The sequence below is a fragment of the Acomys minous genome (assembly GCF_964271855.1).
Source record: "Acomys minous genome assembly, chromosome: 4".
NCBI classification, from domain to species: Eukaryota; Metazoa; Chordata; class Mammalia; order Rodentia; family Muridae; genus Acomys; species Acomys minous.
Genome location: NC_140486.1, coordinates 33425646 through 33438599, shown reverse-complemented (window position 1 = coordinate 33438599; position 12954 = coordinate 33425646).

The window sequence follows — 12954 nt, the reverse complement described above, 5'->3', positions numbered from 1 at the left end:
CTAAAATTAAAGGTTTCTGCCACAAAACCTGAAAGACGTGTCAACTACAGTAAGAATTAGAACTGTTATAACGACAATCATAGCAAGTCTCTGGACTCCTCACATTTTTGTGAGGGATAAAATCTTGCTCTTTATTTGCTTTTAAATCTTAAAAGTCTCTCTTCAGCCTATTTTTTTATTTGGTTCCTCTTCCATGTGTTAATCTTTCAGCTACTCAAACTTAGCTTTGTATAAATCACTAATTCAGCTGAAATGGGGTGGGGAGGTGGCACATGCCTGTGATGCTATTGTATTGGAGGTGGATGCAGGAGGCGTGCAAGTTCAAGGTCATCTTCAGCTACATAGAAACTTTGAGGCAAATCTGGATTATATAATACTCTGTCTTCAAAGTATCACTAATTGGGAGACATTTTGTTCTCCTTTCTTCTTTTCCTTTCTTCCTTTGCCTAACCAAGTTCAGCCTACAAAAGTTAATTGTAGTCTCATAGTGCATCCCAGAGCCTCCTTATTTATCTTTCCTATCATATCAAGAGAAATGATGTCAATATGTCAAAATTAGAATCAGTCACATCTGTATGTAAATCCTAGCTCTGTCACAGATTTATTTTACTTGTAATTATGTGTATTTCTGTGTGTGGGTCTGTGCAACAGAGTGAAGGTGCCAGCGGAGGCCAGTAGAGGACATCAGATCCCCTCGAGCTAGAATTACCTGTGGTTGCGGGCTACCCCACATGGGCTATGGGAACTGAACTGACTTCTTTTTAAGAATACTCTTCACTGCTGAGCCATTTCCAAAGCTCCAACTGTGTGTCTTCTCTCCCATGAGAAGGGAAAATGATGCCTATGAACTAGAACAGGCATTATTGGGAAAATAGTGGGTGTTCTTTAGTGGTTTTTAGTTTCATTTTATCCTATTTATGACTGTCCAAAGACCCTAGGTAATTGTCAATACATCATTCTATTGAACCAGATGTGGCAGTGGAGCTTTATCAGCAGCTAGGGTTAAACTCTGTCCCCATTTAAAAACCTTAGACTCTTTCATTTGACTTGGTGCCTGTGGTGGGTAGAGTAATGTCACACCCCAAAGTCCACACCTTAGTCCCTAGAAACTGTGAATATATGTCTTCCATAGTAAATGAAACTTCGTATTAAGATGAAATCAAAGGTTCTAGAGAGATGGCTCTGTGGTTAAGAGTGTGTAATTCTCTAGCAGAGAGCCCAAGGTCAGTTCCCAGAAATTATACTGGGTAGCCTTCTTTCTTCTTTTTTCTTTTTTCTTTTTTCCTTTTTAAAAAAATATTGGGTAGCTTTCATCTGTCTGTAATTCCAGCTCCAGGGGATCTGATACCATCTTTTGTCCTCAAGCAATTGCTTTCAATGCGCACCCATCTCACACAGACACACATGCAGTCGCATAATTTGAAAGAAAAATAAGTCTTATTTATAAAAAGATGAAACCAAAGATTTTGAGACCTAAGGTTCATTCTAGTGAGCTCATCAAAATGACTATCATGCCCATAAATAGAAAGAGTGAGAAGAGGGACAGTGTGAGGAGATGTGACAATGGATACAGAATTTGGATTGGCATGGTACTGGCCTTCAACACAGAAACAAGGGATGCTGGAAGCCTTAGATGCTGGAAAGTGCAAGCAAATGAACTCTTCCCTACAGCCTCCAATAAGGAACATACCCCTGCTAATGACAGAATTTTAGATGAATGAGAACTATTTGGGCACTTCTAACCTCAAAACCTATGAAATACTAAATTTGTATTCTTTGAAACTACCAGGCTTGGGGTAATTTGAAGCTATAGGAAAGTAATATAGTGTTATGCTATATTTAGAATCTGAAATATGGGGCTTGCCTCTGAGGAGTCTCTGTGAGCCAAGCTACAAAATACATGTGGGATCATGATGACATTTCCACTTCCAATTCAAGTGCAGTTGTTCTCTCTTCATTTGTATGCAGAAGGTAACATAGACAAATGTATACATGAAATCTGGCTTTATATGTTTGAACTGGAATTGAGAATTATGCCTCCCCTATCAGTGAAATTTGCTACATCACTGGGAAAGAAAGATTTAAAATCCTACCTCACCAAGGAAGAAATACTGATTGATGCAATAATTTTAAAGTGAATGTCTCTGTGCTAGTTAGTTTTTGTTAACTTGACAAACTAGAGTCATCTGTTATGGTCTTGCTTTAGTTTGCATATGAATTCATAAGTTTTAGACTGTTATGAATGCTTCTTCACTCATTCTATTGTGTAGTCTGTACTAGAACTTTCTATAGATGAAATAATCTTTAAACATTATGAACATGAAAAATGAAGGTGGTATTATCTGTCTCTCCAAATATAAATCCCATAGTGATGGATAGCAATAAGTGATTAGATGAATGAAATCTCAAACAAAGAATTCAAAAGAATATCTCTGAAAATATTTAGTGAAATCAAAGAAGATATAAACAATCTTAAAAAGGAATTATAAGAGAATAAAAATAAACAACTGAGTGAAAAAGGAAGTCAATACAAGGACTTGAGGTAGGAATTAAACAAAGAAAAGTTTTACTGAAAAAAACCAAATTGAAGATTAGAAATTAAAAACTCAGTTAATCAAGTTAAAAACGCAGTAGAGGATCAAGTGGAAGTCAGAGGTCAGGAACGGGAGACAAAATAGATGAATTAGACATTCAACACTGACAAAGGTAAAACAAAAAGTATGACCACATGAGGTCTATGAAACAGTATTAAACGACCAAGTGTATAAATCATAGGGATAGAAGGAGGAGAGGAATTTAGGGCTAAACACATAAACAACATTCAATAAAATTGTAGCAGAAGAAGCCTCAAATCTTGCAAGGTCACAGTCCAGATTCATGGGACATTAGATCACCAGACAAGACTAGAAAGACACCTTCTAGATCATATTGTAACACTAAAGAGACTACCCTCTGAACCTAGAGGGAAAACCAGATGGTTGTAAGCCACTATCTGGTTGCTGGGAATTGAACTCAAGACCACTGAGCCATCTCTCCAACCCCTTATATCAGATTTTTAATGAAGAACCAATGATTCTTGAACTAGTTCATAAAATAAAAAGGGAAGGGATGCTACCAAATGCTTTTTAAAAATGAACTCATTATCACTCTGATATAACAGCCAGATGATAGAGCAATAATAAAAAAAGGAAATTATAAGCCAATCTCCCTGATGAACACAGACACAAAATTGTCTATAAGATACTTGCAAAATTAAATTTACAAACATTTCAAAAAGATCATTAACCAGAATGGAATTGTCTTGATTCGAGAGATAAAGGGATGATTCAACATATGCAAATCAGTAAATGTCACACATCATATAAATGGATTCAAGGATGATATCACATGATCATTTCAGTACATGTAGCCAACGCTTTTGATAAAATCCAACACCCTTTCATATAAAAGCCTTGAAGATACTACGAATAGAAAGAATGTACTTCAGTGTAATAAAAGCTATATATACCAAACCTATAGCTAATACCTGACAAGGAAACTCAAAGCATCTCCACTAAGATCAGTAGCAAGACAAAGATGTCCACTAATATTCAATATGGTACTGGAGGCCTTAGCTATACCAATAAGACAAGAGAATGAAATAAAAAGTATACAAATAGGAAAGGAAGATGTCAAAATACCCTTATTTGAAAATGATATGATTTTATACATGATACCCTAAAGACTCCACCAGAAAACAAATTTGATAAACAATAGAAAGATATAAAATTTGCTTGCAAAAAATTAGCAGCCTTTTTATACACCAACATCAAATATGGCAAGAAAGAAGTCAGAAAAACAAGCACATTCATAATTGCCTCAAAATACCCCATCAAAACTAGTGTAGCCAATACCATGAAAAGCTGCTATAATGAAAACTTTAAAACACTAAGGAAAGCAGTAGCTGTAATCTCAAGCTGTACCACAGAGTCATGGGAACAAAGCCACTATGCTACTGGCACAAAACAGATTCATAGACCAATGGAATAGAGTAGAACACAAGACCAGATATGAACACCACAGCTATAGCCACCAGATTTTTCCAAAGAAGTCAAAATGCGAATTGGAGGAAAGACAGCCTCTTCAACAAATAGTGCAGGGAGAACTGATTGTCCTTATGCAGAGGAATGAAACCAGATTCTTATCGCTCACTAAGTACAGGAAATCAATTTCAAAAGGAGCAAAGTTTTAAAGTAAGATCTGAAATTTGGAAAATGTTAGAAAGGAAAAAACACCGTAAGAATTGCGCACATACAAGGACTTTCTGAATAAGACTCTAGATGCTCAAAAATTAATACCAACTATTGGCAGATATGACTCCATGAAATTAAAAGCTTTCGTGCATAAAGAAAATGACCAGTATAGAGAAAACCTATAGAATTGAAGAAAAAAAATCTTTGCTGCTATACCACTGACAAAATATAACTAGTATATATAAAGAACTGAAAAAAACACAAAACATTGAGAAATTAGATAACCCAACCAATAAATGTCCCAATGAAATGAACAGACATTTTTTAACAGATAAAGTTCAAATGGTCAATAAGTATATAGAAAGTTCAATCTCACTAGCCAATAGAGAATTGAAAAGTAAAACAAAACTGAGAATGCATCTAACTGTAGTCAGTATCCCAGTCATCAAGAGAACGAAATATAACAAACTCGTGGAGCATACAGACAAAGGAAAATATATGGCTGGTGGGAATATAAACAAATTTAGCCACTATGGAGATCTGTGAAGCTGTTTCTCAGAAAACTAAAAAGCAAAATAAAACAAAACAACCCCCCCCCCAAAAAAACCCCACAGAACTACGATATGACCTAGCTATACTATGCCTGGCTGTTTTCCTAAAGGGATATAAATCAACACAGTACAGATTTGCACATCAATGCTTATTATAACACTATTCAGAATAGGTAAATTATGGAACCAACCTACACATCCACCAACAAGGGAATGGATAAGGAAAATGTGATTACAGGATAGAAGGTTTTCAGCCATGAAGGAGAAAGTGGTTTATGTCATTTGCAGGAAAATGGATGCAAAGGTAGACAGTTATAAGGCGAGTTAAACAGTCTTAGGAAGACATTTGTTGTTCCTAGATATTATGTAGGTAGATATAATCAGACATGTACATGTGACATGAAAGTAGACGCAAAACTGCCAAGGCGAACAAAGAAAGTAATGGGAGGCAGAAGGTGAGAATGGAGTTGGTGCTGAGTAGGGGCTATGCTGAATGTACAATATACACCTGCAGGAAAATGACCTTATGGCACTCAATAGAATAAAACTTTATAATTTAACAAGACATTTTATATTGGCCAGATAAAACTATTATCATTTCCTGTTACTCGTCATCCTAGTTTTTATTATTTTGATCAGTGTTTTATTCTGTTGATTTTAATAATAATAAACCATTACTGACAGTCACATGCAAGTGGGTTTCCTGGTACCTGGAAAAGTAGAGTCAGATGTTTATTGTAAACTTGACCAAGATTTGCAGAGCACCCTACTCACACCACTGATAAGACTTCCAGTGAAGAACTAATGTGTAACTCAAGACATACAGGAGGAGGTCCAGGCAGCTAGATCGTCCTAAATATTCCCTAACAAGAACTGGTCTTATTAGAGAGCGTGCAAAAGCCACATCCAAACAAACCATCTCCAAGTACCCAGACAGCAATAAGAAATTTACCACACAGAACTTAATCCATTGTAAAGAGACCAGTTGGTTTTTCTTTTTCTGTTTTCTTTTTTAAAGATTTTCTTATTATGTTTTGTTGTTGTTGTTATTGTTTGGTTTTTTGGAGACAAGAGTTTCTCTGTGTAGTCTTGGCTGTCCTGGACTCACTTGTAGGCCAGGCTGGCCTTGAACTCACAGAGATTCACCTGCCTCTGCTTTCCTGAGTGCTGGATTACCGGTGTGTGCCACTGCGCCCAGCTTGGTTTTTTTTTTTTTATTATGTTTGTGGGGGGCAGGGAGGGCGGTATGTGTATATATGAATTCAGTGGCTTGAGGAGACCAGAAGAGGGCGTTAGCTGGAGTTACAGGTGGCTATGAAATTCCTGATGTGGGTGCTGGGGTCCAGCCTCTAGTTTGGTGCAAGAGCAGTAAGTATATGCTCTTAACTTCTGAGCCAACTCTTCAGCCCCAGTTGATATTTCTTGATCAGCTAGACCATAAACCAGAGCAGAAGCCCATAGGTAATGTAGGGAAGGGGATATTAGACTATACTGATATTATTATGAATAATTGACAAACATATTTGAAAGCAGCAAGTGTAGGCCATAGGTTGAAGTGTGTTGTCGGCGAGATCAGGTTACTCAAGCTGGCAGAGTACAGAGGTTTTAAAGTCACAGTCCAAAGGGTTAGGGCCATTATTGGCAGCGTTCCGGTAAGTTGAGATAGAGCTGCCTAGTGACAGAATGCAGCTGTATTGGAGGACAAAGCTTTGGGAGGGTGTGATCAGCGTTGCCAGTTAGTAGAATACAAGCCAGAGTCCGGAGAACATCCCAGGGTCGGCTGGCGGTTAGAGTGAAGCAAGGCTGAATTCAAAAGGTCACAGGGCAGAGTCAGAGCAAGCAAAGGGAAGTCAATGTGCTCTCCTCTCCTTTCGCTCCTCCCCTACCTTAGGGCATGCCTACAGGAGGCAGAGCCCTCCCTCGCAGCTGAGCAGCGAGACATGGGGGAAAATCATCCAAAGGAAATCAGAGAGCCTTTCAGAAATGATATAAAGATGGGGTCAGATAATATTCTGTGACTGTTCATATACATGTATGAAAATGAAGAATAATAGGGCCTGAAGCAAATTCAAATGATGTTTTACCATGGCTTCCAATGGTTTAAGACCAGATATCCAGTTAGAATGTTACAGTAGGGAATATCTTGGGACTTGCTATTTTCAGCTTCCCATTACTGTTCATGTTGGATTGGAAAATAGAGATTTCTAGGGGCCGAATGGTGTCTAACGTCTATTTAGTGCTCACTGTATGCCAGGCAATATGGTAAGCATATTACAGATTTATAGCTGCATTTAATCTTTCTGGTGTCAGTATGATATAGGAATTACAGGCCCACTTTATAGATCCGCTAAGGTCAAAACGACTTAAGTAGCTTGTACCAAGAAGGAGTCTCTAAAGAGGCATAACTCTAATTACAGAGAAGGTAGATGGAAGTAAGGGTTCTAATTAAATATCTTCTTGTATCAATGTTAACTTTTATTGAACTTGTGTTTGTTCAGTCAGACATGAAAACAATACCCTGAGAGAAGTAGGTGTGCAGGTAAAGGATATGGAGAATTTGGCAGTGCAAGTTGGTGAAGACAGGGATGAAGCTAACACCGAGAATATCCAAGCGTGACAGAGATTAAAGAAACAGAACTAGACAAAGAGGCTGACTTCCTTGTTTACCGTCCAAAGGGCACATGGCGTTCAGCCTGCCGTTGGCACCAGTGTGGCCTGACCCAGGGGAATGAGTTAGCGGTGGTGCGTGGTGACTCGTTTACTAGCCTGAAGCAGCCTTACCCAGTGAAGTATGGTTAAGTCGAAACTGGAGCTGGTGAAAAAAAAAAATCCCATGAAATTGCATGCTACCTGTGCACTGGCTGGGAGTTTCGAAAAAGGTCACAGTTTTGTTTAGGAAAGGAAGCTGAAGAAATCCGGTGTCACACACAGAGCAGGCATTAGGCAGATGGGTGAGCAGCGGAGCTCAAAGGCTACTGTCCTGAGCTCAGCCCAGAGGCTTCAGGCAGAACACGCATGGGAACGGATGGGACACCTGGGCTTGCTCAGGTTTTGGCTCCTGAGCTCTTACAGGCTCCTGAGGTGACTGTAGGAAGATAGCATTCCGGAATCATAGCAGATAGGAGGAGGTGGAGCAGGGATAAATGATTAAGACCATCCAGAGAAGCTAGGATTCATGTATTACCCAGAATTCAAGCTATCCTGGAAACCATTAAGAAAACAAGCAAGCAAACAAACAAAAACAAAAATCTAAAACCAGTTCTAGCTAACTCTTCTATTTCTCACAAAACAATATTCTCTGAAGAGACAATCTTCCTTAAAAAGCTGCCAAAATTTAAGTCTCCTAGCTGGGGAAAAAAGAAAACTAAATTGGGCAGCAGGAGACTTAGCCACTCTTTTTGTCAAGATTTGGTTTTTTTGTTTTTTGTTTTTTAGACTTCTGTGGCGTTTACAGATTTTCTTTATTGAAATTCTTTCTCTTATGCACACATTTTTTCCTTGAAGTTTTGACGTGGTTGTCCAGATGTTACTGCTCCTGATTTATAATGTGTCTGCCCTTTAGCTTTGCTTTTATTTTATAGATGAACCATTTCCTACATGAAATGTATTAATGGAGGGGTGCTTTGGGACTGAATTCTGTCTTCCCCAAGTTTATGTGCTCTAACTTTGAATCCTAACATGATGGTATTTGAACGTGGAGCCTTTGGGAGGAAACCAAGTCCAGTTAAAGTCAGGGTATGCGGACTTCAGGATGGGTTTAAGCTGAGGGCGGGAGAGATCACTGTCCACGTCCACACACACAGGCGAGAACAGATGAGGACACACAAAGGCAATAGCCACAAAGCCTAGACAAGAGCTCTCTCCAGAACTTTACCTCCCTGACATTTTAATGTTGGACTTCCTGCCTCCAAAAATGTGAGAAAATAAAGTCATAGTTTTTAAACATTCAACTTGTTATATTTGGTTGTGGCAGCCTGCCTCAGTCCACTTCCATTGACTAACATAGCACAGAGTTTGAGTAATTTATAAAGAAAAGGGATTTATTTGGTGTCTTAGTCAGGGTTACTATTGCATGTGATTAAGCACCATGATCAAAAACAGTTTTGGGAGAAAAGGGCTTTTTTCACTCAGAGTGTTCCATGTAACATCATCAAAAGCAGAGATGGCAGAAACCTGGAGGAAGGAGCTGATGCAGAGGTCAGGGAGGGGTGCTGCTTACAGACTTGCTCAGTCTGCTTTCTTATAGAAGCCCAGGACCACTGGCCCAGGGATGGCACCATCCTCAATGGGCTGGGCCCTCCCACACTCTTCACTAATAAAGTGCCTTACAGTTAGAACTTATGGAGGCATTGTCTCAATTCAGGCTTGCCCCATCTCTGATGACTCTAGCTTGTGTCAGCTTGACATAAATTTAGTCAGTACATTTGGGTTCATAGTTCTGGAATCTGGGAACTCCAAGTTCAGGTGGCTGAATGGCAGAGGGCAGAAGGGCCGAGGGGCATGTTAAAGACAGCATGAGGAATGGACTTGCTTTATAACATAACTCATCTGGTCCTATGAGAGGATTAGCTCATGTACAAAAGGCCTTGATTTACTCTTGAGAGCTCTGCTCAAACGTCTCCCACCAGACTCCACTTCCAGTGCTTCTGTAGAGAGGAATTGAAAGTTCCAATCCCTGACCTTTTGGCGGACCCACCCGAACCATGCTGCAGCTTGAATTAAGAGAAGCCCTCAAACTGGGATTTTAGTGAACATTTTTGAAGATCATTGTTATAAGCTGTTAATGAAGTCTCATGCAAGTTTTGTGGTGGTTGTATATACATCTTTCCACCTTCAAAATACTTTAAAAATCCTACCAAGAGTGGTATAAATTAGCATGTTGACTCTAGCAATAGCCACATAACAGTTGGTGTTTTGTGAAACCTGGGGACACTTGAAGCAATGTTTACTTACTGCACACAGGCACTAGGAGAGACTAAATGTTCCAGTCTGGTGAACCAATGACCTTACTGGGCTCATTTATAGAGCATGGCTAACAGACTACTTAACAGGTGTGTGGGTAACTGCTCCCCAAAAAGTGTCACCCCAGCATAGGTGATAATTTCTTCACCCCATTCATCCCTCCATTTAACTTACCAATATATTCTGAGGCCCACTGAGAACATGAGAGCACATGCAGCTTGGGCAGAATGACACACAGTAGGAAGGAGTGACTGGAAGCTTTGCTGAAGGTCTAATGACCTTTCTAACTCTTTTCTTCTGGTAGGGAATATCAGGCCAATCAGTTTAAAAATTTATACTTTGAGAATTCTATATGTGTACTTTGATCATATTCCATCCTTGTTACCTACCCTCTCTTATCTTTCCATTCCCTTTGGACCCCCTCTCCTCAAAAAAGTCCCTTTTCCACTTCCAATTTTTCCCTATGATCCACTGAACTTAATTAGGGCCTTTTGCCACAAGTGCTTATTGGAACACGGACCACTTACTATGCCACCGAAGGGGAGTAAAAACTGAGTCTTCTTTCCTTGGGAGTCATTCCCTACAGATAACTCCTCTGCAAGGGAGGTTGCTGCATGAGCCCCTCCCCCATCTGTGATGGCATGTTTATAGGCTTGGTCAGGGGCAGGTCCTGTGCGAATGACCCAGCTGCTCTGGGTTCACGAGTGCAATGACCACGCGATGTGCAGGACACAGTGTTTCACAGCGTTCCTCTGCATCCACCAGCTCTCACATTGTTTATGCTCCTTCTGTAATGTATCCTAAGCCTTGGACACGGTATAGAAGTGTGTCAGTGTGTCAGTGTGTGTGTGTGTGTGTGTGTGTGTGTGTGTGTGTGTGTGTGTGTGATATTGATCGTTCATTTAGGGCCAAACAGTTAACAATCACTTCTTCTCAACACTTTCACCGGTTATGAGTCAGCATTAACCTCAATTTACTGAAAAAGAAGCGTCTCTGACCAAGACTGAAAGTAGTACATCTATGGCTATAAACATCAATATTTAGAGGGCGATTTGACACTGTTTCCATTTAGCAACATGAAGGTGGGAGGTAGGTTCCTTCTTAGAGCCTATGGCTAGGTTTATAGTACCCAGCATGGATTCCCTCCAGTGCAAAAGGCCTTGAACCTAAGAAGAAACTCTGCTTATTCTCCTTACAGTCATGCCACTATTGCCTGGAAGGTCATTCTCGTAGTATGCAGGATCCGCCCCTGGGGATGACTTGATGAATCTTCTCTTTCAGCAGCTTACATAGCACTTCCTGGCTCTGTGAAAAGTAGCCGGGAGGCAGGAAGCTTTCTGCTCAGTGCCAACATTTCTTTATGTCCTGCAACCAACGTGCGTGGTAGCCTCATGCAATAGCTTCTTACCTTATAGACTGGGGAACAATCCAAAGCAATGGAAATAGGCTGTATTGTTTTGGGGGGCGGGTCTCTGGACCCGCACAGAGTGAGTGGGTGAAGCTTATGGACGACCTGTACACAGTCACGTAATGATGAAGATAGGATAACATTCTACAACAATTGGAAAAAAAAAAAAAGCTTGCTACGCAATACTTTCCCATAACTAGAGGTAGCTGCTGGATGTGACTGACATTGTCACGGAACCCCTTCCCTTCCTTTTGCACCTCTTGAACGCAGGGTTCCCTCCAGATGACGTGACTAAGATGTGCTGCTCGGCTCTTGTTCCAATCCCTGGCTATTTGTTAGTGTCTCCTTTCTCTTTTTCTTTGACTATTTGCCTTTTCTGAGTTACATCTCTGCCACGGGTACTTGACCTTAACGATACTACTGGAAAAGAAACCAACCAGTTTAGTTTGGTAATGCCTCAGGTTTTCCCCTAGGTCAAGCAGCAAATCACCACAGCGGGGCTTCGGGTTAGAGGTAACATGTGCAAGACGAAAATGAATGTGTTGCCTTGTTTTTCTCTGTAAGGTTTTAATAAATCTCATAATTTCCTGCTTATAATTAACTGAGTTCCTTCTTTTTCCTGCTTGAAACTTCATGTCTTAGGGAAGGAGAGACCTGGCCAGCTTTGCTCTCCTTAGTATACCTACGATTCCCTCTCTCCCACACAGCAAAGAACTGGTAGAAAACAAGAGTTTTTCACAAAAGAGAAACTTGACAAATGAATGTTTTCAGTGTGTTATAAAGAGCACAACCACCTGCGCACACAGACTGACACTACAGGAGAAACAAAAACTATCAGTAGAGTATGTGTGCCTGAAGAGCGGCAGTGTCAGGGCGAGTGACACAAGCAAACTGCATTTGCTTGCAAAGTAGCCGACTGGAAAGCTCGGGCTCTCTGCTGGGTTGAGACATGACACTCCAGAGAGTTTTACCGAGATGTCTTTGGTTTGGCTTTTCCTCTGTTGATATAAACCATTTCCATATTGACTTTTTCTTGCTGGTTTGTATTCATGAGTTTCCAGCCAAATATCAATGAAAACTACTTACTGAAGTATTAGAAATATAAGCATTCTCACTAATTAGAATATATTTAATCCAGGTATTTGTATTTGTGCTTTAAAGAGTTTGCATGATTTATTGAAACTTGGCCAGGCCTGGTGGCCCAAGCCTATAATTCCAACCACGTAGAACGTTGAGGCAGGAGGGCTACAAATTCAAAGTCTGCCTTGGCTACAGAGTGCGTTCAATGCTAGCCTAGGCAATTTAGTGAGACTGTCCCAAAATAAAATAATATGAGGGCTGTAGATGTCTCAGTGACAGAACATTGGCCTTACTCACCTGAGGTAGATGGCATACAATGGTTGGGAGTGAAGAACAGTGTGTCTTGTAGCCACATGTCTTCCTTTTATTAAGCTTAACTTCATTTATTTTCTTGTACTTGGTCCTTGGAAGATTAGCTTTTTAGATCAGAGCCTTTGCGATATGTTGCTTGAAGAGAGATACGTGACTACCTAAGACTGAACAAGTATAAATCATATCTGTCTCCCCAACACACCCGGCCCCATCCCTCTAACTGTGGACTGACCTTAAGACCTCCCGAATGCTGGGTTAGTATTCTATCACTGAGTTTCAAGCCAGCCCTAGCTCCCTTAGCTCCAACCTTTCTCAGCCTCGCCAATAGCTGGGATTACAGGCCTGCGGCTGTGGTGCCTGGCTTGACTGGTTTACACAACGCTGGTGTTGTTACTCATGAACCAGTGCT